This window comes from Periplaneta americana, chromosome 11 (assembly GCF_040183065.1).
Source record: "Periplaneta americana isolate PAMFEO1 chromosome 11, P.americana_PAMFEO1_priV1, whole genome shotgun sequence".
NCBI classification, from domain to species: Eukaryota; Metazoa; Arthropoda; class Insecta; order Blattodea; family Blattidae; genus Periplaneta; species Periplaneta americana.
The window spans coordinates 176925140-176952239 of record NC_091127.1 but is presented as its reverse complement, the minus strand read 5'-3'; the positions used below and the strand labels follow the sequence as shown (position 1 = coordinate 176952239).

The following is a 27100-nucleotide window of genomic DNA, read 5'->3' as shown; positions in this document are numbered from 1 at the left end:
AAATTATCCAGACATGTCTTCTTGTCGGAAAATGTTAAATGTTATGTTTTATTTAACGACGCTCGCAACTGCAGAGGTTATATCAGCGTCGCCGGATGTGCCGGAATTTTGTCCCGCAGGAGTTCTTTTACATGCCACTAAATCTACTGACATGAGCCTGTCGCATTTAAGCACACTTAAATGCCATCGACCTTGCCCGGGATCGAACCCGCAACCTTGGGCATAGAAGGCCAGCGTTATACCAACTCGCCAACCAAGTCAACTCTTGTCGGAAATGGCTAAATTGAGATGAAAGGGGCTTAATAGAGGAATTAATGAAAAAGATGGCCAAATGGGTGAGTGTGCCTCCACAGTACACCGTTTAGGTTTTATGTTTCGTTCCTATACAAATAATTGATTAAATGGCGATCTTACTCGTGTTAATTATGTAAGCATGTACGGCTTACAGCTGTTTCGGTGCTACTTGACACCATCCTCAGACCTTTATGTGTCTCGGCGTCATCTCAACTTCGCTGCCTGTTGTGTGGGTGCGTTCGTGTGATGAAGAGTTGTGTCAAATAGTGTGTGTGTGTGTGTTCTGAAATTGATCTGTGTGTTGAGTATTTAATTAGGGTGTGTTTTAGTGTGTCTGTATATTTCATGTTGTTCTAGTGTGTTGAGTTTTTGGTTTTTGGGTTGTATGTGTAGGTCGGCATACGTAGATGTATTGTGTCCTCTGGTTATTCCTTTGATGTGTTCTTTGTATCGAGTTTGGAATGATCTGCCTGTCTGTCCAATGTAGAAACTGTCGCAACTATTGCATGTGAGTTTGTATACGCCTGTGTGGTCGTATTTATTTGTTTGTGTTTTTTGTGTGTTGAGATGTCTTTTTAGTGTGTTTTCTGTTCTGTATGCTATGTTGTATTTCTGTTTTCTGAATGAGGATGCGATCTTGTGTGTGTTTTTGTTTTCGTATGTTAGTGTGATGTATTTTTTGTGTTCTTGTGTTTGTGTTGTGTTTTGTGTGGTTTTGTGCTTGTTGAGTTTTTGTTTTGTCTTCCTTATGATGTTGTCTATTATGTTTGGGTTGTAACAGTTTTCTTGTGCTATGTATTTGATTGTGTACACTTCTTCGTTGTAGTGTTGTTGGCTCATGGGTATGTTGAGTAATCTGTGTATCATTGTCCTGAATGCAGCATGTTTGTATTGTGTGGGGTGATTAGATGTGTTTTGTATGTGTGGTGGTGGTGGTGGTGGTGGTTGGTTTTCTGTATATTTTGAAGGTGTGTTTGTTGCCAACTTTTGTTATGGTGACGTCTAGGAAATTTATGGAGTTATTGTTTTCGAGTTCCAGTGTGTATTGGAGTTTTGGGTGTATTTTGTTTATGTATTGGTGTAGTTTGTGTATTTGTCTTTTGTTTCCTTTGTATAGTATGAGCAGGGCCGCCGAGAAGGGGGGGGGCAAAGGGGGCAAGTGCATATGGGCCCGTGAGCAGTAAGGGCCCGTCAGATTAAGTGAGTCTGATTACTTTTTATTATCACGGATAATTATTCACAGATACATATCGCTATTATAAAATTTTGTAAGAACATTTGTTACACGAATCTGACATATTAACCAACAATAGTAGAATTAATAGAAATTACCACTTCATTATAACAGAATATCGGTTTCCCACGTTAACAATCTTCGACACGACACTTGAGGCCTCTGGAATTTGCCTGAAATATATTCCCGTCACTTGTACCGAACACGTTCAATTGGCTTGTCCTCTTAACTACCAACCCCTGCCGGCCCACCGCAATATCACAGTCTACTATATAAGCTTACAGTCACGAAGCTTGAGTTTTGAGGGTGCTAGAAACAATAGACTGTGACTGTACTATTTCGCATTGCCTGTAATGAGGCGATATTAGCGATCCTAGTGGTGAGCAACTATCTAATGTTTGCATATTTACTACGTATTGAGCTTCGCGACTGTATATGCTAGACTGTGGCAATATGCTAGTGGACTCTCCCAAATCCAAGCCGCAGGATCACGTTTCCTTTTCAGTAGGGCCTACAGAGTATGTTTGATGACGAAACTTTCGTCTTTTCGTTGTCGTTTTTCTAGTAAATTCTGTTCATTAGCGTTACCAGTGGACAATGGACAAGTAGAAGCATAAGTCGGGAGCTGAGGAGCGCAAGGAGAGAGATAAATTTGAAGATATTAAGAAAGGAAGTATAACTTTGTTTGAAGTTGGTGTGAAATTGAGCGACCTTGGAAAACCAAAAAATAGCAGACAAATTGTGTCATTGAATGTGTTGTTCGAAAACAAGAGCTTTTCCAAAAACAGTATTACCGGTACAGTATTTTCAAAACTCAAGAATGGAGAATGTGTTCCCAGAGACTGGCTAGTGGAGTGAAACAAATCAGGGAAAATAGTGCGGTGACTGATTTGTTTAACTCCACACTAGCCAGTCTCTGGGAACACATTCTCCATTGAGTTTTGAAAATAATACTGGAAAGGCTCTTGTTCCGTCACTTAGAAGGTTATTAGGCAGGTTGGGGGTAGTTTTTCGAACAACACATTCAATGGCATTTACAATTTGTCTGCCATTATAAGTTTTCCAAGGTCGCATGTTACTTGCCATGATTCAGAGCTAGGAACTAGTGTGTGTAAAATTGTTTCAATTGTACATATTAATACATCATTACTATTGTTTGCTTGTTCTGATTCAATACTACTGTTATCAGAATTTTTTCTAAACAGCCACAACCATCAGTATTCACTTCTAAGCATGAACTGTCTTCATTTTTGACAACCTGAACAGACGGCCTTGAGATTGGTTTACTTTCTGCACCTTCACTAGCAACGCTCAATTTCACACCAACTTTAAACAAAATGAAGGAAATAAAAATTTATTCAGAGTAACAATGTGTCAAGAAAAACTGAGTACCCTTGGCCTCCTTAGTCAGGAGAGCGATCTTGCTAGTCTTTAAATTTTGATGATATAATTGATGATTTTGCATCAATGAAGTCAAGGAGAGTTGTTTGTTGATGTTGGCCTGCAAGTCAGAAATTACAGCTGTTTTAAGAATAGTGTTTCATGAAAACGAAACGAAACAAACAACGAAAAGACGAAACATACTATGTAGGCCCTACTGAAAAAGAAGCGTGATGAATATGATATATTGTGCTAATGTGAAGTTTTGCTAAAAGTTTTTAATGTAACAAGTGTATATTTTTAGATTCGTATGTGTGTATGGGGTTATCTTTTATTTATTTTGCAAATAATTATTATGGTCAGAATAACTGGTAACTTGCTATATTTAACTTTTTTTTTTTTCAACAGGGCCCGAGCACAATTGCACAGGGGCCCATAAATTCTGTCGGCGGCCCTGAGTATGAGTGTGTCGTCTACGTATCTGTGCCAGTATATTATGTTGTCTGCATATTTGTTGTGTTCATTGTTCAGTATGTATGTTTGTTCTATGTTGTGTAAAAATATCTCTGCTAGTATGCTGGATATGGGTGATCCCATTGGCAATCCTTCAATCAATCAATTAATTATATTCAAGTGTTAAAAGTAGTGTACGCAAGATTCAAAATGCAATATTCAAAGTAAATATAATTATAAACGGAGAACACAATCACGATAATGCAAGAACTGTATCAAGTTTTCTAGTAATAATAATGATAATAATAATAATAATAATAATAATAATAATAATAATAATAATAATAATCTCTAATCAGTGTATCAATCTTTGCGTCTGTAACAGTTGTGCAGCATGATTATTCGTTTTATTATATTTTCTGTGACGTTATCTCTGTACTAATATTGTTATTAATCTACTGCTATATCAATAATATTTTGTAAAACGTTTCTACATTTTCGCAGTATATAGGCGGAACACTATGCATGGACCTATCATATTATATATGTGGTAAATCAAATATTGAATAATTATTAATTAGCAATAATAACTGTATATCGAAGTTTTTCATACTATTTTATTTATAACTTCATGTTCCTGTTTTGCTACGTTCCATTGACTGTTCCATTAAACGTTTGTCATAAACGCAGAAAATAAAGCCTTATTTTTACCGTGTGAGCAAAACATATGTGTATCTTATCTGTCGCCTTCCATACAAGATGTCGGTGAGATGACCTTGTACTGTGCTTCTATTTATTACGAGCGTATCACGACCGATCGTATCTCACTCGAGGATGCGACACTCGACCGAGTTCAAGCGAGCGATTTAACTCCAATGCAGCACTCTGGTCTCCTGACAATTCATCCAGCCCATCGAATCACAACCTACTGAAGTCACCTCACAAATGGCTAGTACCCTCTCGCCGATCGAATCCTAATTCGATAGTCACTAAAGAGCCAATTGACTAGTCCCCTAAATTGAGACAACTCACCGGGCTGCAGTAAACATACACACACCTAAGAACTAATTGGCTTGTCTGTTAAGATGAGATAACTCATCCTGCGTAAGGTTCTTCGTGGTTTACCTAAGACCTTAAGACAAATGTAGGGATGACCCCTAAAAGAAATGGACCATGGACCTGCATCTCCTTCTCCATAAAGATTCCGGTATTTTTCCAAATTTACATTAACCTTTCAATGTGCAGACTTACAACTCCCGGCGGTCTTGCCTAGCCTTCGAACACCTCACCTGTTTGCGAAAGATCTAAGTGACTTTCAATGTGCAAACTTACTTCTTCCGACCCTGCAGTCAGCTCATTGTGCTGCTCCTCCCATTCCGGTATGTTGTAGCTAACAGGTTACGTCGAAATTCAGTTTTCCTCCTTCAAAATTTTCTAGAGCTTCTTCAGTGAAGCAGTGAAACCCGAACTGGGACAAGTGGCCAACAGGCTTGGAGCTCTCTCAATTTTCCACAGCCCCAACTCTGTTGCGTACCTTTAAACTTTCCCCTCCCATTTCCCCTCTCTTTCAATTGAATTTAGTACAATCTCTCTAGGTTCAAATGGAGTTTAGTCAATAAGCTGCTGAAGGTGTCGGAAGATACTTGAACAATGTTTTTGCTCCAGTTACAGGAGGGCAGTAGAGGGCGGCCTAGTGAACTACATGAACCAGCACTGGCGTCCCACCAAGCCCCCGTGCTCCGTGAAGACAGAGTTCCGCCGGGTCGGCATGGACACCGTCCTGTTCGCGGTCTGGCTGCTGGGGGCGGGCACGGTCATCGCCGCACTCATCTTCATCGCGGAACTAGTCTCGCGGACCAGGTGGGTTTCCTTCAGTTTCGGAAATTGCTAAGCTTACCAGCTAATATTTGCAAGACCAGAAATTTATAACAAAGAAAGTAAAGCATTAAAATTGCTATATTTGAGACGTCTTGCTTGCTGCGGATAACTTATTTTCGTGACGATCAAGCGGAGTAGCTGAACTTTAAAGAATATTTATTTACCTACTATATAGGCCTAATTTTTCATTCTACAGCTTCTCAACGTATGTATGTATGTATCGTGAGTAATTTTACGGCTGTCGCCGTCTCCCGCTTCTCAATTTCCAGGTACTCCGGTTTTGCCAATCGCTCATTTGTAGACCCCTGCAGACCATATCCTCCTGAACCTCCTTGCTCCATTTCTTCATTGGCCTTCCTCTTCTCTTTTTTTCCGGGGGAGTCCAGTTGAAGACCTTATTAGGCCAGCGGTCGGCTGACATTCTCTGAAGATGCGCTTAGTTTCCACTGATTGTAAGATATCTCCTGATACCTGCATTATATTACGGACATCCTGATTCCTAATGTGGTCCATCCTCGAAATTTGACAACTACGGCGCCAGTAATCCATTTCTAGAGCCAACAATTTCTTCTTCATCCTGTCTCTGATTTCCCAAGTTTCAGATCCATAGGTACATATACTTTCTATTATATAGTTTTATGGAAATAGGGGTGAACTGGACTCCTTAGTTATGGCAGACAACCAGCTTAGGGGAAGAAACCCCCACCAGAAAATAACCTGGTCCTTCAGGTTGAGGGTTGTAGCGACAGACCTGCACTTCGTCCTTCGTAATTTTTTTTCTTGCAAACGTTCTCAAATTAGCCTCGGAAACGGATGGTCCAAATCGAAGACGGAATATGGCGAGAATTGGTACTTGGAATATTCTCAACTTATTATGAAATAAAAAAATTAAAATTCTATCATTTCATCATACATAGTGTTTCCACAAATATTTTCGATCTATTATAAGATCACCTCCATGTGGGTTATCGTATGTATATGTGACAAAGTATGAACACATGTAAATACAATGGAGTAATATAACTGTATATGTACGTAATGTCATGTGGAGAGTATATGGTACAATGATTATATTAACTAGTGTTGTTCTGAGTAAAACATTATAAAAATCATTACGTATAGTAACTTTAAGAGTTATGTCTTTGTATAATGATATGAAGCCTTTCAAAATTAACACAGGTGCACGTCTTATTTCTTAACAGTTAAAACATTTGTTATTTAAAATGTAGTTATACTGCACACTAGTTATACCACATTCTATAAATTATGATGCTAGTTAAGAAAGTACATGTGTTGATTTACTGTGTCTATACCGTTTGCACAGTTGCTACAACTAGTGTTTTTTTTTTTCATTGTCTATGACCACAAACAGTCCCGCGCCGTGGCGTCGCGGTCTAAGGCATCCCGCCTAGGACTCGCGTTAGGAATGCGCGCTGGTTCGAGTCCTCATGGGGGAAGAAATTTTCTCATGAAATTTCGGCCAGTGTATGGGACCGGTGCCCACCCAGCATCGTGATGCACTTGGGGAGCTACGATAGGTAGCGAAATCCGGTTGCGAATACCAGCTATAACGGCTAGGGGGATCATCGTGCTAACCACACGATACCTCCATTCTGGTTGGATGATCGTCCACCTCTGCTTCGGCATGTGGGCGTGAGGCCAGCAGCCGGCTGGTCGGTCTAGGCCCTTCATGGGCTGTAGCGCCACGGATTATTATTATTATTATTATTATTATTATTATTATTATTATTATTATTATTATTACTACTATTATTATTATGACCACAAACATGGTCAAAAACAGCAATTTTAAAAATAATTTTATGTAAGTTAGTACCTAAAATGTGTCACTTTCCTTGTAAGCGAAATAATTATTCTCGGTTAAATCATGTCTAACAACTACTGCAAAAAATAAGAGAAACTTCTATTATATTATTAAATGAGAGAAAAAGTTTTCGCTTCCAGCTTTGTGTTTTAAGTCAATATGGTAGTTACAAGGCTTGTCGTCAGTAATCAAGCAAACGAACAATACAGCTTCTGCATAGTACTCCTAACTATCATGTTCCGTTTTGTTCTGTTCACAGATTTAGACGCTCCCATAGACTGAAGCCTATATCTTAAATGCACTCACTTCTTCTAATGAATGCATTTATAAAATGTAACTATTTGAAGGAGTCACTCTAGTTTCTGTCTCAGACTAACATTTTTAGCACTCTAGATATGAATAAGATGTTGTTCAACTATATTTATTTAAATAAAATTTCCCATGTAAAACATGTGATAAATTTCATTGCATTTATAGAATGGACAAAACAGCTCAAATTTTGACAAATTAAGGATATGTATCATATTTTGAAAAGTCGATAAGCTGACGGACTCTTTGAACGAGCCACATGATAGAGAATGAGACAATAAAAGAATGACGACGAAGAAGAATTAAAGACTTCAGTCACAATTATATACAGTGAAACCTCTCCTTACGGACACTCCCAAGTTACGGACAGATTTTTATGTCCCAACTGAAATAATATAGAAATAATGGTGAATTTAACTCTCATTTACGGACACTCTCAGACACGGACAGCTGTTTCACAGTCCTAAAGCTTGCTTTACCTCCTGACTGCGGACAGAACTTGGATTTCAAGACCTAATGTGTTACAAAAATGGACAATTTAGTTTTGAGAAATGTACAGAAATTCCTTAACATGAAAGAAGACAATAAGGGTCTCGTAGGCTACCACTAGCCCAGCCGGCTACCCCTTGCTAGCTGGAAGCGGGTGGATAAACAGAGTCATAAAATTTAACCTGTCTGATGGATCCAAGGTTTCCGCGATCGTGAAATTGTATTCGACACATGATAGGGTTAGTAGGATTATTCTCTTCACTTCAATCAGTTGTACTCTTTCGAGAGACATGGCACCTGAACGTGAAGGTTATTTGAAAACTGTAAATTACAGTACTGCATAACTGTAGATCTAGAATAAAATTGCCTTGCACAGTACTGTTTTTTCCTTTTTCGGCCTTATCTACTATAGTTCAAAGTTGCAAAGAATTTGCTGTAATACAGTAGACTGTATTTAGTATTAAAGTACAGTAATATATTTCATTTAATGCATATTATAAATTTACTTTTAGGTTGGGGAGCCTCCCTCCCAATAAAGGACACCTCCCAGATGCGGACAGATTTTTACGATCTCTTCGACGTCCGCAAATGAGAGGTTTCACTGTATTGTACTTCAGTAGTTTCACTAAGCACAGAATTTTTTCTTTATAACACACTGTATACAGGAAACTACTAATAAGATACATCTTTAAAATTGTAATAATTATAAGTTACATAATATAATAATATCGAATAATTTCGAGGGAAAAATTGTTCCGGAGCCGGGTATCGAACCCGGGACCTTTGGTTTAATGTACCAACGCTCTACCACTGAGCTACTCGGGAACTCTAACCGACACCGATCCAATTTTTCCCTCTATATCCACAGGACTCAAAGTGGGCTGACAACCGTCAAGCAACCAACTTCGAGTGCACACTAACTCCGTGTGACTTAAATTGTGGTTTTCTGTTAACGAACAGTGACGTGTATTATGCAAATCAAGATTTCAGGTATAACTCCCTGTAAAGTTGATTTGAATAATTTCGAGGGAAAAATTGTTCCGGACCTTTGGTCCCGGGTTCGATACCCGGCTCCGGAACAATTTTTCCCTCGAAATTATTCAAATCAACTTTACAGGGAGTTATACCTGAAATCTTGATTTGCATAATAATATCGATGGTAAAGGGGGCTAAGTAATTTTTTTGTGTAAACTGAGTTTTGTTCCCCAAAACGCAAGTTAAATTCTACAAGTGGATGTGCAAAAAACAAAAGAATACTAGCATTTGATGCGTTTTATTTGTGTAGAAAATTATTTTCAATAAGCGTCCGAAGTTTAATTTTCATTAATCTCCAAAATCATTTTTACGACTTACCTCCCTTTACCCAAACACCATCGATATCATATTTACAGAAGAGCCCATCTTACATGTCAACAAAATAAACAAGCACAGTTATTACCACGCTGCAAAGAGCTTCAAGCTGTGCTGCTTATCAAGTTCACGCTGCAGATAGTACAAACAAGACCTCACCTAATAAAGAAGTTGTCGTCAGCAAAACTACGTCCTAAACCCTTCCTTGCCCATACGCTTAATTAAATAATATTTATGTGCATGCTACAAATACGCAAGACTTGACAACACAGCATTGTGAGGCACAGACACACACGACTTGCGAACCGTTTTTGTTAAACTGACGGTTACCATAACAACCACTTGATCAGTCACCAAGAACCTTTCTATAAGCTATATACTGTCAATTGATTACGTTATTAAATATAAGAAAACTCTTAGAAATAGCTTCCACTGTCAAGTTTGTGTATTCCATTAATGACACAACACAAATCATAGCTAAATGCAGTTTTTTGCCCTGTATTCTCAAGAGTGACTGTTGTCGCTCTCAAAAAAATGTTTCTTAGTCTCTCGATGATAGTGAGACTGGGAGAGCTCAGGAGCTAGAGAACTGAAACCTGCTTTGCCAATCCATCGACCTGGAAACTTGAATGTCCGCAAATTTGCATATGCGATAAGATGAATAAAATAATATGACAGTGTAGCTACAAGCTGCAGATGGATTAGAAAACCATTTGAAACGATCGAAACTTCAGAAAATAATGTGCATCAATATTCGTAGACGAAATGATTTATTATATTTAATTCTAAGGAACTGAGTCAAATTCAACCTTTGCATAATAGCAAACTGATAAAACAATGAAAGTGGAACCATTATGAACACATGATGTAATTTCCTGATGTGTTTACCTTTCATTCAGGCCTATACTGAAAGATGAAAAGAGAAACTACCGAGTTCTGGGTAGTCAGAATCCTCACAATATTTTGGATATTTGAATGCTCACGGTAAAGTCATTAGTTAAATTTTATTTTCTTCGAAGAACCAACAATGACTACAGACACATTTCTGGTCAAGATGGAGACATATGTAATCCAGTAGGTACCTACCTTTTCCAGCTAGATGATATACCATCTTATTTATCCCGTCACATCCGCATATTTTTTGGACACTCAGTTTCGGATTGTTGGACTCAGGAAAACGACCAAACTCCCTGGTTCTCTTATGTATTCCTATCTCATTTCTTTTATTTTCTGTCCGTCTCTTTTTGTGGGGGGGGGGGCAGAAGATGATTCATTATATTGTCTAAAAACAAAGTGCAAATCATTAAGTCGCTAAAGACGGAAATGTGGGAACTGAAACTTGCATTACAGCTAACATGTTTGAGGATAAGTGGCGAGAATTTAACATCACTGTGATGTATGTCACGGAGCACACTGACATCCGTTAACCCTTAACATGGCAAAGCTTCATTTCTCACACTAGTTCACTAAACCTTGTCGGACCGTAAAGAAAACAACTATCCCAATGTTCATATTTTTGTATGTTGTACAATATTATAGTAATGTGAAATTTTAATGTTCCTACCAATTTTTTTCTATTGTTCTATTAAAATTATAGCATATAGTCTATTAACCTGTTGTATCCTATAGGATACATTTTCAATTTAAGGGTTAAGGGCATAATAAACGTGACGACGAAAGCTGTTCCTACGAGAGTTTAGTTTTTAAGTATGCGCAGTGAGAGTGGAAATAGGCCTACCCTTAATTTCACTGACAATTAAGGTCGGATACTCTGCATAACACACAGAACTTGTATGCGCAAAGAAGTCGGGTGTTCAAAGGACTCACTGGCAGCATTCCAGACATTTGCAGGGCGTCTCAGTGTTAAAAAATCATTAGACTAAACAATCGTGCACAAGCCATTCGTGTGTCGTTAGAAAGAGTTTTCTGTCTAGGAGATGAAGATTGGGCATTTTTTCTGCATGTGACGTCTTGCGAACTGCATAAGTTTCACAGATGTAGGGCTATACGTGACACGTGTTTGGAATCGCCTACTACTATTTTAAGTACCGCTTCATAATCACAAAATGCAATGTGTAACGAACTTCACATTTCATAACATACTTCACAGTTTTACTAATAAAGTATGTTTAATCTTTTTAGTAATTGAAAAGTCCCTAGGTATTAATATGGAATACAATTTTAAATTAAGCACAAAAGGATACTTCAAAATTTAAAAAAAAATTGAAGTTTCATCTATATACTAAAGAAATTTAAGTTCTCGCATATAAAATTAGGTTAAAAATCCAACACACAAAGTAGTCTCGTGTTTAAAATTTGTTAGTAAGACCTTCTCCATGTAATTGAGGACCGTTTTTGCAAAACTTGCTAACTGTAAATACTAAATTTTTATAGGAAACACAAAAAACTGAAATAACTGCAAGTTTTGCTATATCTTTCACATAGCAGAAAGCAAGTTTTGAAAAAAAACGACCACACTTTGACACACTACTGTGAAGGAAATAATAAGATTTTCCTAAGAAGCCTTTAGCATCATGTAGAGGCCTGTCTTATGTTAACTAATCCACCAAAATCTCAATTTTGAAAATTTTGCAGTTAGCAAGTTTTGCAAAAACGGTCTTCAATTGGTTTATATGGTAGTAGTATTTATAAAATCATGTGGGAAGTCATTCTACTATAATTTTGTTTTCACTGTGATTGCTATTTTATAATCTTTGTGTGACATTTTGAATAATCTGTTGCTGTCTAACATGGACAATTTTTTATCATACAAATGTATAATTATCCTGCACAACATGTAACCCTGATCACACGTAAAGGTTGATTAGCCTAATGCACCTTCAAGACAACTTTTATCAATTTTACTATGCTGTCGTCTAGCAACTGCAAAAAAGTCACGTTAAAATCTTGATGGAATTGCATGAAGTAATAGCTTGCAGAAGTTCTTCCATCTAGCGGTCGTCACCAAAAAAATCATTTTCGACAGTGGAGATCTTAGTGGTTGTTCTCTTTTCTATGTTGCCATTTTATAGCATGGGAATGCCCAATCTGATATACTGTACATGTGATCAGGGATATGTACTCTAATTTCTGTAACGTCTGATCTTCATACAGGCTACGCTAAGATATCAATGTTCATGTTTTAAAGCCATGTAAAAGAAAATAAATAAACAACTGCTTTCCACGTCATTCCATTCAGACTTTTTTTTTAATCCATCCATTACACCTTTTAATAACTTCATAATGGCGTCACCAGTTCTTTATAGAGGAAGTGAGGAATAAAGGTTATCAGCTTCGTAGGGTTGGTCATGCCAGGGCAAGCAGATGTGAAGTGAGCAGACCAACGTCGTGCATCGTGTTCTCTTCCCAGCAAGCTTCATACGAGCTATTCCATCTCAAATCGACCGAACTATAGAGAAAATTGACCTTACAATTTCTAAATACAATGAAACTTTTTTTGTGCGTAAAGAACTGTGATATAATGCTTTGTGCAAAGTTTGAGGCATCAGAACTTCATAGTGTTTAAATTAAAAATATTTAAATTTATCGTATTTTCATAAAATTAGCAACTTTAAACTGTTGTAGCTCCGGAACCCTTTCACCCAAAGGTCAAAATCATGGTTTCTTTTGATGCTGAGAAATTGAAGTTTATATCGACATATAAACAGGTTTTCTTACTTTTTATGGAAATGGATAAATTTAGATTTTTCTTCATTAAGACCCCTTTGCCAAGGAAAAAAATATTTTAAAAATATATACTGTAGTTAGATTCCGCATTGAAAGTAGAAATAAACACATATTCTTTTACTGATGGTATGTTGATAAGAAAGTATTGAAAATATCAAATAAAGAAAACAAATACAGACGTGGACAAATTATTAGAGTAAATTAATTATATATGCAACGAAGCTGTATTTATCGATAGAAATAATGAACAAAAATGTATTTTTCACAGATATAACGAGCACAAAATTGAGTCTGGAGGTTGCTAATATTTTGTGAACATTCCCTTATTCTTTATTAACACGTTGATTTTGTCAGAGATGCTGGACACCAAAGTTTGACACTTTCTTTGAATATCGGCATTATTTAGCCAGATATCAGACAATGTTTAAATGAGTCCATGTTTTGTTGTAAGCCTCTTTTTGTTCACTTTCTTCTTCAGTATAGATCACAGATTTTCAATTTCGTTCATGTCCGGTCTTCTTGGAGGCCAAGGGAGAATATCTTCTGCAGTATATAATTAAAACACCAGTAGTACCATCATAGCCAGAAAAAATACACTTAACTATTGGAAAAATATACCAGAAGATGTAAACAATCATATTTACAACAATAGAGACTCTGTGAATTATACTGATAGTGATATGACGAATTATATTATGTTTCCAAGAAAAAGTTTTAGTCTAATAATATGTCCACATCTGTAGTACGTGCGTGAACTAACCAGCTGCCTGTGTGACGGGAGGTAGCCGAGACAAGCAAGGCCAGGAGACAAACACGTGATGTTTCGTCTAGTAGCGCATAGGTGGGCTAGCTTTATCACAAGTTTTCATAAACACAGGAGTAAAATGACGCCCAACGCTCGCTTATCTTCAGCTCTCGGCGAGTGCGTGCGGTACTGCGTCGTTCAAGTCTAGGCGTGTGAAAATAATCTATTTAATACCCTCGAAACTTATTGCCGTACCACTAAGCAAACAATGCCGAATCCCTCTTAATAATGCAAGGTTTTTTCTCAATATTTTTTTACATTTTTACAAATTGACAAAAAGCCTAAAAGTAAGTAAAATCAGATTATCTGTCTCTCTGTGTACAATAAAAATAAGGATTACTTCTTAACATAACCTACCAAATATCAGCTTCAAAATGAGCTCCCGTTCAATGTTCTGCAGTAAATGGTTCCAGAGTTCTGAGCGCTGAAAGAGGCTTGTTTTTATAAAATACGCTAAATTTGTCGCTCAACAATACGATAACCGTTTGACTTTCGGTAGTATATTTTTGAAAATGCACTCCTCTCAGCACCTTGTATAAGTAGGGAAAAAATTAGAGTATAAAAAATGCGAGGTTTTTTACTGATCGATTTCATATGGAATAGCCCGTATGCATTTCCAGAACCAGTAACGAGACGAATGGCCGTGGTAACCTAGGTGTTACGTATCAGCTAGTCACATATCACATCAGTGAGAGAGGTTGCCTACACACGGGGGCAGCAATTTTAGCAGACACCAATTTCCAACTTGATGATCTGTGACGTTATACCTCGTTCTCCATAACAATCCAGGCAGACTCTACGGAGCAAACCGCAACGCCCGACTCCATCGAAACAGTGGCGTATGGTAAACTAGTTCCACTAGACGTTTACAGTATCTAATACCATCGTAGTGTATTAGAGATGAGGTAGGTACATGCTATTATACTTAAGGGGAGAGGATGGTATTTTTTTTAACTTTTTTCCTATTTGGTGTAAAATATTAATTTTTTGTATGTAGAGAGCTCATAGCTGTGGCAACTTAACCAAATAAACATATTTTGAAAAAAATTATTTGGGGGTCCAAATTTGAAAAAATATACCCAATGCAGGATTGTACTAAAACCGATATATCTAAACCATTTTTAAAGATAGATTCAAACAGTTTTTTGCAATGTATTTGCAAAAGCATGTTCTACAAACTATCTAACAGAATTTTGATATTAGTCCCTACGTTTGTAAAATAAACAATTAAAATTTAATAAGAATTTTCTGATTTCCTTTCTTGCAAACAAACGGACGTATTTTTAAAATGAAATCAATTAACAAAATTGTGTTATAGAGAAAAGTTTCCTAATAGTCTAAAGAATGTGTGTTCTAAATTTCATGCATGTATCTTTAATAGTTCAGAAATTATATCCATTTTTGTCTGGCAATGTAGCAAAAAAAATGAAGTTACTGGAAACCGATAAAAGTGGGCGTGTGATTTAAAAATCCATAGCGCAGGAAGTTTAAAAATGACGTCTCAACAACCGATAAGGGCACAAATACCCACAAAATGTTATGCAATGCATTCCACATATATCAAAGGGTATTTTAAAGAAGAAAAATGTTTTTTTTTTGAAAATTTAATTTACCGGAAACAACAATAAAAGTAGGCGAATGATTTAAAAATCCATAACGCAGGAAGTTTAAAAATGGCGACTCAACATCTGATAAGGGCACAAATACCCACAAAATGTTATGCTATGCATTCCACACATATCACAGAGTATTTTAAGGATTTTTTTTTTAATTTACTCATTTTTCACCAAAAAATACCATCCTCTCCCCTTAAATAATTCTGGTAACTTTCTGACACATTTAATGCACGTTAAATTCATGTGGACTTATTTTTAAACTGAAGGAATGTCTGGATACTTAACATATGCACTAGTTTTGTAGGAGAATTCGGTGACGTTTGACAAAAAGAAATAACAGTCTGTGGTGTGGTTGCTTGACTCACGCCATATCACAGGAACTCCAAATGTCAGATGGTTGTCGTTCTTCGCCTTCCTTATCCAACCGCACAAGTTGCATGCATAGATCAAACAGATGAACTATACTGCCCACGACTTACCACTATCCTCTTTCGAATCAAAGTATAGTTCGTATTATGTTTTCTTGAGAAACTGTGTAAAAGTCTTCCGATGGAATTTGTCTGTTACATAGCAGCACACGTATCAAAACACATCTGGTGAAATTCTACATCATCTGGAAAAACGACAGAAAAAAATTTCGACGAATCGTGTTCCATCTAAAAATAAAATTTCGTCGATAATTTCAAAACCTGACGTGATAGCGCAAAACGGTTTTCAGATTTGAAATCAGTATGAAAAACTACATTAGAAATAGTAGACATCATGTCAGATATCTAGCACTTGTTTATCAGTGTTATATGACTTTAATGCCAACAAACAACAATAATAGTACATTATGCAACGAGCCTATAATGGTAGTAATTAAGACGCGAGTATGTTTATGAAACGAGCGCAAGCGAGTTTCATAATTTTCATACGAGCGTCTTAATTACCATTGTAGGCAAGTTTCATACGACTTTTTATGCTCGACCATATTTCTAACTTGAAATTATTCATAAATAGTCATGTTATTCTTATCTAACTGGGGAGCGGAACTGACCTTGTGCAATATCTCGTAAATTGTGAGATGTGCGCAGACGCGAAAGTATTGATTTTTTCCGAGAAACAAATGTCGACATTGATTTTGATATAATCTAGAGAGTAAAATAAACAGTAATCTTGATATAACCTTGAAATTGATTTAGACATTGAAAAACGAGATGACTAAATGAATTTATTTGAATATTATTTACAATTAACGCTAATTATTATAGTAACAGAACATAACCTTCTGCGACAGTATTGGATTTCCAGCCTCCGTGACGTTTCACTAGTTGTCTTTCGGTTGCATGTCCGAGAATAATCTATACTTGCGCTTTCATATTGCTCCAATGGTGTTTTCTGATTGGTGGAACACCTGAACTTTAATGAATAGGTGTAATTTAATGAGGTCCATTAAAAGGCTGCTACCAGGTGTATAATTACTACATTTCGGCATGGTCGAGCATAAAATTTTTAATCGGTTACTTGACGAAATTGTATAACCTGAGCACTTATCAAGCGTTCATATCATTTGGTAACAGACGTTACTTTGGCGAAATGTATTCGAGGTTTCACCATGAAATTACATGACTATTCGCTTTACAGTTGGGAGAATTCTCGGAAAACAATCCAACCAATGTGAATAATGAAGTTAAACAAAAAAAAAAAAATGACTGAGAAAACGTGGACATTTCTGAACACAAGGTACAGTATGATTTCGGCACGTCAATCGTAACTAGTAGGCCTACGTACTTTCCGAAGAGCACAAAGTAGATGCATCCGTGTTGTTTTAGGTTAGCGTAATGAAATTCTGTATTCCACAATTGCAAAATAAAAAGAGAGATATTTCAAACGGTGTAGATACCAAGAGTCACACTAATTGTGAATTTTTAAATAAAACTTTAACGTCTACTGGAAGGCAATCTAAAACTATCCATATGCAATAACTAAACAGATTTGTTTTACAATCTTTAGAAATATTTTCTTTTTTCTTTCCAGTTAACCCCAACATAAAATCATGTTTTGCTGTCTACGGCAGGAGAAAAGAAAGAAAGAAAGAAAGAAAGAAAGAAAGAAAGAAAGAACTTTGTTCATTAAAATGTATTTGTTAATGCTGCTTTGAGTGTCATGTAACGTAACGGGACAATCGTGTGTGTAAAGTATGGTTATATGCCAGCTTACGAAACCGACGATTCTGTACACTATGCAGTGTTTGGTGACCCAGTGTACTATATTTCATATTAAGCTTGTGTATGTATGTATGTTTGTATGTATGTATGTACGTACGTATGCGTGTATGTGTGTATGCATGTATGTATGTATGTATGTATGTATGTATTTTTTAAACCTTGTTTACAAGCATGTTCCATTACAAAAATGCAATACTACTTGCTAATAGACTGCACATTACAATATTGCTAACTCTTCCGAATACAATGTATACGCATTATTGCTAGCCTAGTCTACTTTCCCTAAATATATTTACAACATGTTAACATCTATGCTACTGTTGAAGCTTTCAAATACTTTGTACAACACTATTTAGTACCTATTCCCTTTTTCTATTTACAGATAAAAAAATCAATACTATTGCCAATCATTTTAAAAACTATGTTTAGAAATATACTATTTAACAAATTAACCTACTTTCCCTAAATTTACTATTTACAACGTGTTAACATCTATGCTACTGTTGAAGCTTTCAAATACTTTGTACAACACTATTTTAGTACCTATTCCCTTTTTCTATTTACAGATAAAAAAATCAATACTATTGCCAATCATTTTAAAAACTATGTTTAGAAATATACTATTTAACAAATTAACCTACTTTCCCTAAATTTACTATTTACAACGTGTTAACATCTATGCTACTGTTGGATCTTTTAAATACATTATACAACACAATTTTAGAGCATATTCTGTTTTTCTGTTTACAAATTTAAAAAAAATCTATACTATTGCTAATACTTTTTAAAACTATGTTTAGAAGAATTCTATTTAACAAATAACCTATTTTCTTTAAATTTACTATTTACAACGTGTCAACATCTACAGTATGGTACTGTTGAATCTTTTAAATGCATTGTACATCACCATTTTAGAGCCTGTCCTGTATGTATGTATGTATGTATGTATGTATGTATGTATGTATGTATGTATGTATGTATGTATGGTATATACAGCATAACAGATTTAAAATTTTCAGTTTTCGTTTTATAAGAAACTTTCCACAGATAATTAATAAATACTGTACATACTTGAATAACAATTAAACAACGTAGACTGGTATTATTTTGTGTTCCAAGCTCTCTATTTGTTATCGCCTCAGCTGCCGCAGGTGAACTTGGAAGCGCGTCCAATGAATTGATTATCAAAGAGGTCTGTAGTCAAAGGGAATTGCAGACTCCTTTTCGTTTCGTCCTCATTCCTTATCAAGTCGAGATTTCCGCCCACTGCAATATTAATTAACCACATATCTCAGTTTTGCGGTAACAAAGTGACACAAATATATTTCTATTCAGCTTGAACTTCAAAGCAATAATGCCGCAAATATTTAAGAACCGCTGCCATGCCTCGTTAAGAGAGACACGTTATCGGTACTGGAGGTATTTAAGACACCGACTGAGCTAAGGCGCAACCAGTGATTTCACGGAGATGAAGACGGTCGCAATTGCTATTACTTCCTTCTTGCCTGTCTTCATCGCAGGAACTCTTGACAGAGACACGATAAGATTTATTGGTGATTACTACGACTACCAGAAGGTCAAGATAATAACATCCTTCACGTGCTCTAAATATGGTAAAGTATGTTTTAAGGCCTCCCCAAACAGACGCGATACGGAATGCGTTACGATAGCGTTACGATTTCGCAATATCGCACTATCGCGAAGAGGTGCCCAAACTGGCGCGTCCGCGATATACGATATTCTAACGTCCCCAGCCAATCAGAGTATCGTAATGGGTGACCACATATGTGGATTTTAGTTTTCCAGCCACAGCGCAAAGACCAGTTACCTTCAGCAGGTGTATATCACTTGTGCTCACAGATTGCGATTTCGGATTACTTGTAAACGAACGTGGAATTTTTTATCGAGTTCGTAAAGGAAAATCCTTGGCATGGAAAAGGAGAAGAAATGGAAGGAGATAGCTACAAAGTTAGATGTAAACAATAAGTGCAATTATTTATTTATAATTTGATGTCATACTGGCTTGTACACTTACGCGGGGTTTACGCTAGAAAATAAATAACTGTCGCGAAAATTCGCAAATGAAAAAAACATTTATTTGTGCAAATTGCAAAATGCTTGTACAATATTATAAATAATTGCGCAGAAATATAAAATTAATAAAGTACCGGTATGTGGAAACAAAAAGTTATGTAATTTGTTTCTCGGAGTTTTATTACTTTTAATATCTTACCACACTCTAGATACACTTATGTAAGTAAATCATTAGACGTAGGTATGTTTAGAATAAATTACTACTGAATTTACTTCACATTAAAATTCGTTATTTTATGGGTACTCTAAACATTGAAATTCTTTACTAGTAGGCTCTTCAAGGTTAGCAGAGTGCTAAGGTTAGTTATTGAACTAAGGTATAAAATTAATCTTTTTCTTCCCTTGTGGTATTTAACTCGTGAATCCACAACCTCCTGGAACAAAAAGAGCAAATTAAAAAAAAAAAATAAAGTTTATAATCGGGTACTTGTTATTTATTTCACGTTCTTGGCAAAGAAAAGCTAAATCATCACTTTATACATTTTTATATTGTTTATCTTAACCATACATGACTACCATGGACTTACCTGCACCTGCTTTGCCTGCGATGATTCTCATCCAAGAAAGAGAAGTTCCTCTTCCTTTGAAGATGAATCCATAAATGACACACTTCAACCCAGCATCAAAATAAACGCGTGGCGTTCTCGCGATCTACATCTCCGGGAGAATTGAACGCAGAATCGTCGCGTTCTACTTGCTGCGATAATAACGCATATTGCGATAATCGCGTGTGTGTGAACACAATCATTGAACGCAATGAAAACATTTATCGCAAAATCGTAACGCTATCGTAACGCATTCCGTATCGCGTCTGTTTGGGGGAGCCTTTAGCCTTTATTGCACGCTACTGAGTGAGTGAATTATTCCTAAGAATGAAAGCGGCACTATTTGATTGTGGGACCGTTGGCTTGTTACGAAGAGTGGCTTTACCGTGGATTCGACAAACTACAAATTATTAATTAAGACATTAAAGCCGGAAACGCATTATTGCCACGGCATGTGTTCTCCTGTGAGACCATGTAAGTTGGAAGGCACGTGCTGTGTCGCGTTGTGTGCACATTATCGCCACGCCATGCCACTTCACACTAAACTTATCTGTTCAGTCGCTATTTTATTCAGTAGCTTTCTGTAGCAGAGATGGAAGGTGAATGGATTAGTAGTTCCAGTAGTTCTTCAGAGTTTGAAGAAGACATCGAAAATGCTCTGGTTGATGCGGATTATAAATTTATTACAATTGATGTAGGCTCTTACGGCAGAAACAGTGATGGATGTGTTTTTGCTAATTCACGCTTTGGGAAAAAACTGGAATCTAATACTTTAAATGTGCCACAAAATGCTGCATTAGTTGAAAATGGGAAGCCACAACCACACACAATTGTTGCGGATGAAGCATTTCCACTAAAAAAATATCTTCTGCGTCCATATGGCAGGCTCCATTTAGATGGAGACGAAACAAAAAAGATTTTCAACTATAGACTTTCCCGAGAGAGAAATGTGGTCGAGAATGCATTCGGAATTTTGACTGCTCGTTGGAGAATTTTTCGAAGATATATGGAGGTACAACAGAACATGGTCGATAGAATTATACTTGCGTCATGCTGCCTGCATAATATGCTATGTAAAGACAATATGTTTGAGCCTGATGTGCAAGCACTTTCACTACTAACCTGTGCCCTAAGAAACCTAGACCACTTGAGAAGAAACAGTACACGCGAGTCTTTTCAAATGCGAGAAAACTTCAAGGAATATTTTAATTCTCTAGGCTCAGTGCCTTGGCAATTAAATGTTGTTCGTCGAGGTAGATCGCAAAATTAAGATTAATGTCTACAGTACAGCTGTTGTAGTCATTGTTAATATGCACTTTTATGTGTATGGTCGCATCTACAATGATGTACCTCCTAAAATAATAATAATAATAATAATAATAATAATAATAATAATAATAATAATAATAATAAAATAGTAGTAATAATGAGGTTAAGTTGAATCGATGATTTACTTATGGGCTATTCCATATGAAATCGATCAGTAAAAAACCTCGCATTTTTTATACTCATTGTATCACTGTTCTCTACGTACAAAAAAAGTTTCATTGTATTTAGAAATTTTAAGGTCAATTTTCTCTATATTTCGGTCAATTTGAGATGGAATAGCTCTTGGAAATAAGTTAACATACAGTACTCACCGCTTATATTCATCTCTCTTCCTATTTCCTCCCAAGCTTCTTTTCTCATGTTTAAGTCTCTGCAATTGGATGTCTTAAAATTATACATAAATTCATATTGCCTTACTTTTTCAATGATATATTCCTCCATAATGAACCTGCACGTGCTCTCCACCGTCCAACAATGTCCGGTGCGACAGAAAATCTAAACGTGATGGCACGAGTGCTACACTGGAGAGGACGTGGCGTCCGTGGCGTGGGAATAGTGTGATTCTAAGCAACGTAAATAAATGGAGAAAACGAATACCACACATTGAATGCAGGACGTGACAGCACAGGAAATCACATTTCGTGCCGTGCCGTGGCAATAATGTGTTTCTACCTTAACAGTCTTACCAGGTCTTACTAATAAATCGTGTATAGTTTTTATACGAGACTTACGCAGAGTTGAGACAGAAAACGTTACTAATAAACCGTGATTAAGCGATGGATGTATAAACAGTCTGTAACTATACAATGGGAATTGCTTTGCAGTAGTTATATACACGAAACTCCTTGTTTAAGCGTTGTATATAGAGAAAAAATGGCCGCCCCTCTAACAACTGTTAGTTTCGACTGTCATTTTATGATGATGTTTACCTTGTAACCACAGAAAAACAAACCAAAGATCATAGAATTATTAGAATAATATTGCTGTAGCTTGTACTCTTTGACCAAAATATAGTGTGGTAATCGAACAGAGCCAGTTGTACTATCGATACTTAACACGCCACACTAGAGCGCTCTACCGGATGGAATAGAGAATCTCAGTTACCTTTCGTAATGAAGTAATGACGAAACTATGACGTAGCTGTGTAACAGTTATACTGTTATACACAGCGTATGTAGTGATTATTATTAGTAAGGAATTTACACACGACTTATAAACGAGCTACTCATTGTATAAGTATAAGACAGTTAAACGTCTGTATAAAGAGTTTTTATTACTTAGACAGTAAGCAGTTAAATAGCTATTTACGCACCCAAATTAAGAAAGCAAATGCTGAAGTCTGCACCGATTAACATCAAAATAATGATGATGAACTTAAACTTGATTACTGAAGAGTGTTTATTAAACTATTTCTTTCCCTTAGACAATTTCCTTCTGACAAAGTCGTTGGCGTCAGTTGGGAAATTCTGGCTGATACCTCCAGACCCAGAACAGCCAGCAGCAAAAGCCATTGATAACATTATAAAGAGAACTTACAACCGATTCGGAATATTCCTGGACTATGACTGCCCTGCTAGCCAGAGATATCTGCTAGAGGTAAGTTGTTCTTTTCTTATATTTTCATTGTTACAACTTGTATAAAAATAGTCCCTATACTGACGTATGAAATACATATAATATGGGAGCGCCTGAAAAAGAGAGACCTCAAAATCTGGGAAAACGTCAAGGCAACCTACTTAAAGAAGGTGCTCGGTGTGTCGAAATACACACCGTCCAGACCCACCAGAGAACCCTACCTGATTGAAGACCTACGACACTCGCTGCTGCTGCCAACTACGGGGGGGGCCTACGAGAATCTACTAATCGAGATCCTGCAGAAGAGGAAGGAAGTAGAAGAAAAATTTTACACCATCAGTGCCATGACCGACAGAAGCTGGGAAGGAGCCAATCAGCAAATGAGGAACGTTGTTACCAGACTGGCAGCATACGGGTTCCACCATAAAGTGTGCGGCACAGATAGCTTCCATAAAGTGTCTGAAAAATGCATATGCAAACTGTGTGGTGAAAAATGTGGCAAATACCACGTTCTGAACTGCAAGAAGAATGCCAAAACCGTGACTGAACTCAGTATAGACTAACTACTCTGCACACTTGTGCGCATTTCCTATTATTATTGTTACAACGGTAATAAGGACCTGTAGACCAACAAGGAGCCGAGTTCCTGGGGGCGTTAATATTGGGACACCTTCCCACTGGGAGTTACAAATGAGCCGTTCAAAGCAAAAGTGGTGTAAGTCAAAGTTGGGTAATGAGGTTTAAAGTAAACATTCTGTAAAACACAGCGCAAAGTAGCAATTAATATTCAATTTATTTAAACTATTAGTAGTCAGTGGATAGCAAGAAGGACATATTAATTGCTACTTTGCGCTGTATTTTACAGAATGTTTACTTTAAACCTCATTACCCAACTTTCACTTACACCACTTTGCTCTGAACGACTCAAATAAAATGAGCTACTCCACCAGATTCAGGGTTACGCGGAAATGTTGGTATCTGACCCATGTAAAAAAATATATTGCTTATAAATCTAAGGTGTATCTCTTGAATAATAAAATTATTGACAGGAAAAACACAAATAAACTTCTACAAGGTAATGACAACTCCATCATTGATGTATGGAACAGAAATATAGACACGCAGAAAGCGGGAAAGACAAAAAAAAAAAAAATCCGAGCAGCAGGAATGAAATTTCTCAGAGCTATAAAAAATGCATTTTATTAGATAGGATTAAAATGAAATTGTAAGAGAATACTTAAAAATATACGAGATAAACAGAAATATAGATGAAGGAAGAGAAAATTGAAAAGGACATATTCACCGAATTGAAAAAGGAAGACTACCGAAAGAAATAATTATAGTGTAAGCCAAATGGCAAAAGAGTGCAAAGCAGACTTAAGGATATGAAGCTGGAACAGAATACTGTGGCCAAACCACGAAGGAAGAAGAACTTGTACACAGAACGGAATATCTTAAACGTAAAGACCACGAATTCAATACATACTCTATTCCATACCATAGAGCAGTGTTCCGCAACCGGTGTGCCTCCATAGAGTCAAAGGTGTGACGCGAACTTTTACCTATTATTGTCAGAAATTAATAAAATTAATTAAAATTAATAAAAATTAAATTAAAATTAAAATTAAAGTGTTGGACTTAAAGAAGATTTAGTAATCTTGCAGCAGAAGTTCAAGAATTATTCTGGAGAGAGTGTTCAAGATTTCGACTGGGTTCGTGGTACATCCATTGTGCATTCAAAACATCTCCCGAATAATATACTCGTACAAGAGGAACTGGCAGATATAAAAGCAGACAGAACATTGAAATTAAAACTTCTCGAAGTGCCCTTGGAAACATTTTGGTTATCAATAAGGAGTGAATACCCGGCTATCTCCGAGATGGCAGTTAATATGTTATTGCCATTTTAAACTACATAATAACTTATGTGTGAACTGGCCTTCTCGACGTTAACTGAAATTAAAACATCAAAGAGAGAGAGACTCAAATTTATCGAGATGAAGAACGGAGGCTTGCACTGTCAACGATTCCGCCACGGATCAGCCACCTGCGTTTAGCTAAGCAGGCCCAAGTATCACATTGAAGATATGAGTACAGTTATTTACTTTAATATTAGTAATAGACATGTTTATTTTCTACAGTGAATTAAAGTTCATAAATTGTTAATAAATGCAAGAGTCGATTTCTATTTTATAATACTAATAATAATAATAATAATAATAATAATAATAATAATAATAATAATAATAATAATAATAATAACAACAACAATAAATTTGATGCCATTAGAGCCTACGTAATTATGTTTTTGAGGGGATTAACATTTTGTGTGCCGAGTTGAGTCTAGGCACATCTAGAGTGTGCCGTGAGTAGAAAAGGGTTGCGCAACACTGCCATAGAGCACCACACATCGTAAATTATTCTACGATGACAGGTCGAAAGGTGATGTAGTCCAGAGAACAGCAGCACTCAGCTCTCCAGATAACGCTCATTACAGATGCCTCAAACTAGGAAGCTGCCTGGAGAGGGGAAGTAGTAGAGCTAACGGAGGGGGCCCACCTAGGCTCCTATACCCAGGTATAGTCATATTATCTGAAAAGTTGACCTCTTGACAATGTATTCAAGATGTACCCTCCCTATGCAGCCTTTTCAACTGTTATTAGAACTGAGCAGTACCGTTCTAGTCCACAGTGCACAGCAGTAGGCGGACAGTGGTAGGGGAGATGCGCTCTATGCGGCTGCGCGAACGAGACAGTTTGCTAGTTTGAGGCATCTGTACTTCGGTAGTTACCAGTACAGCGTGACACGACATAGTTCGTTATAGCTCTCGTATGCTCCTTTACACAGAGATCTTTCTTGATAGTAGAGTTGGGTCGATTCGTGAACGAATCGTTCATTCGAACGACTAATAATAAAGAATCGTAAGAATCGATTCGTGGTATCAACGAATCGTCGTTCAAAAGAATCGTAACGAATCGTCGTTCAAAAGAATCGTAACGAATCGTCGTTCAAAAGAATAGTAACGAATTGACATGGTATCGTAACCCACGATTCTATTTACTTGTTTGATGTAACCTGTCAACGGACATTTCCGAACCGTGCCGAATGCTCCCGAGCGAGTGTGAAATCAAAATACTGTACTGCATTTGTTATGTATGGAAAATAATGAACACAAACCTGAAATTTGCATGGTTAAATAGAGATGTAATGCAAAAAATGTACTTCATAAGGTTCAGTTGATAAATTATAATTTAGAGACATTATCTTGGGTAATTTTGTAGACTACTGGAGGTCATACTGAATGGTTCCAGCCAATGAGAAAGAGACAATCCAATGTCTCGCCTCTTATGCCATCTATGCGAGAGATGTAGAACGTTTTTGTTCTACGTGTGGTTTGCAAAGGAAAGTATCTTGCGACGATTCAAAAGAATAGTTGGAATCGCAGACTGGGAAGAATCGTGAACTCGTTGACGATTCAAAAGAATAGTTGGAATCGCAGACTGGGAAGAATCGTGAACTCGCTGACGATTCAAAAGAATAGTTGGAATCGCAGACTGGGAAGAATCGTGAACTCGTTGACGATTCAAAAGAATAGTTGGAATCGCAGACTGGAAAGAATCGTGAACTCGTTGACGATTCAAAAGAATAGTTGGAATCGCAGACTGGAAAGAATCGTGAACTCGTTGACGATTCAAAAGAATAGTTGGAATCGCAGACTGGAAAGAATCGTGAACTCGTTGACGATTCAAAAGAATAGTTGGAATCGCAGACTGGAAAGAATCGTGAACTCGATGACGATTCAAAAGAATAGTTGGAATCGCAGACTGGGAAGAATCGTGAACTCGTTGACGATTCAAAAGAATAGTTGGAATCGCAGACTGGAAAGAATCGTGAACTCGTTGACGATTCAAAAGAATAGTTGGAATCGCAGACTGGGAAGAATCGTGAACTCGTTGACGATTCAAAAGAATAGTTGGAATCGCAGACTGGGAAGAATCGTGAACTCGATGACGATTCAAAAGAATAG

At 36.8% G+C, this 27100-nt stretch overlaps 1 protein-coding gene and 1 non-coding gene across 4 annotated transcripts in view; both read right to left on the bottom strand.

The window, feature by feature from the left end:
* LOC138709638 (facilitated trehalose transporter Tret1-2 homolog) overlaps window positions 1-27100 on the bottom strand; it is a 614214-nt gene that overhangs the window by 392884 nt on the left and 194230 nt on the right. The window lies entirely within an intron of this gene.
* On the bottom strand, window positions 8616-8687 carry TRNAN-AUU (transfer RNA asparagine (anticodon AUU)). The gene has a single exon. It is a non-coding gene; the product is annotated as a tRNA-Asn (tRNA).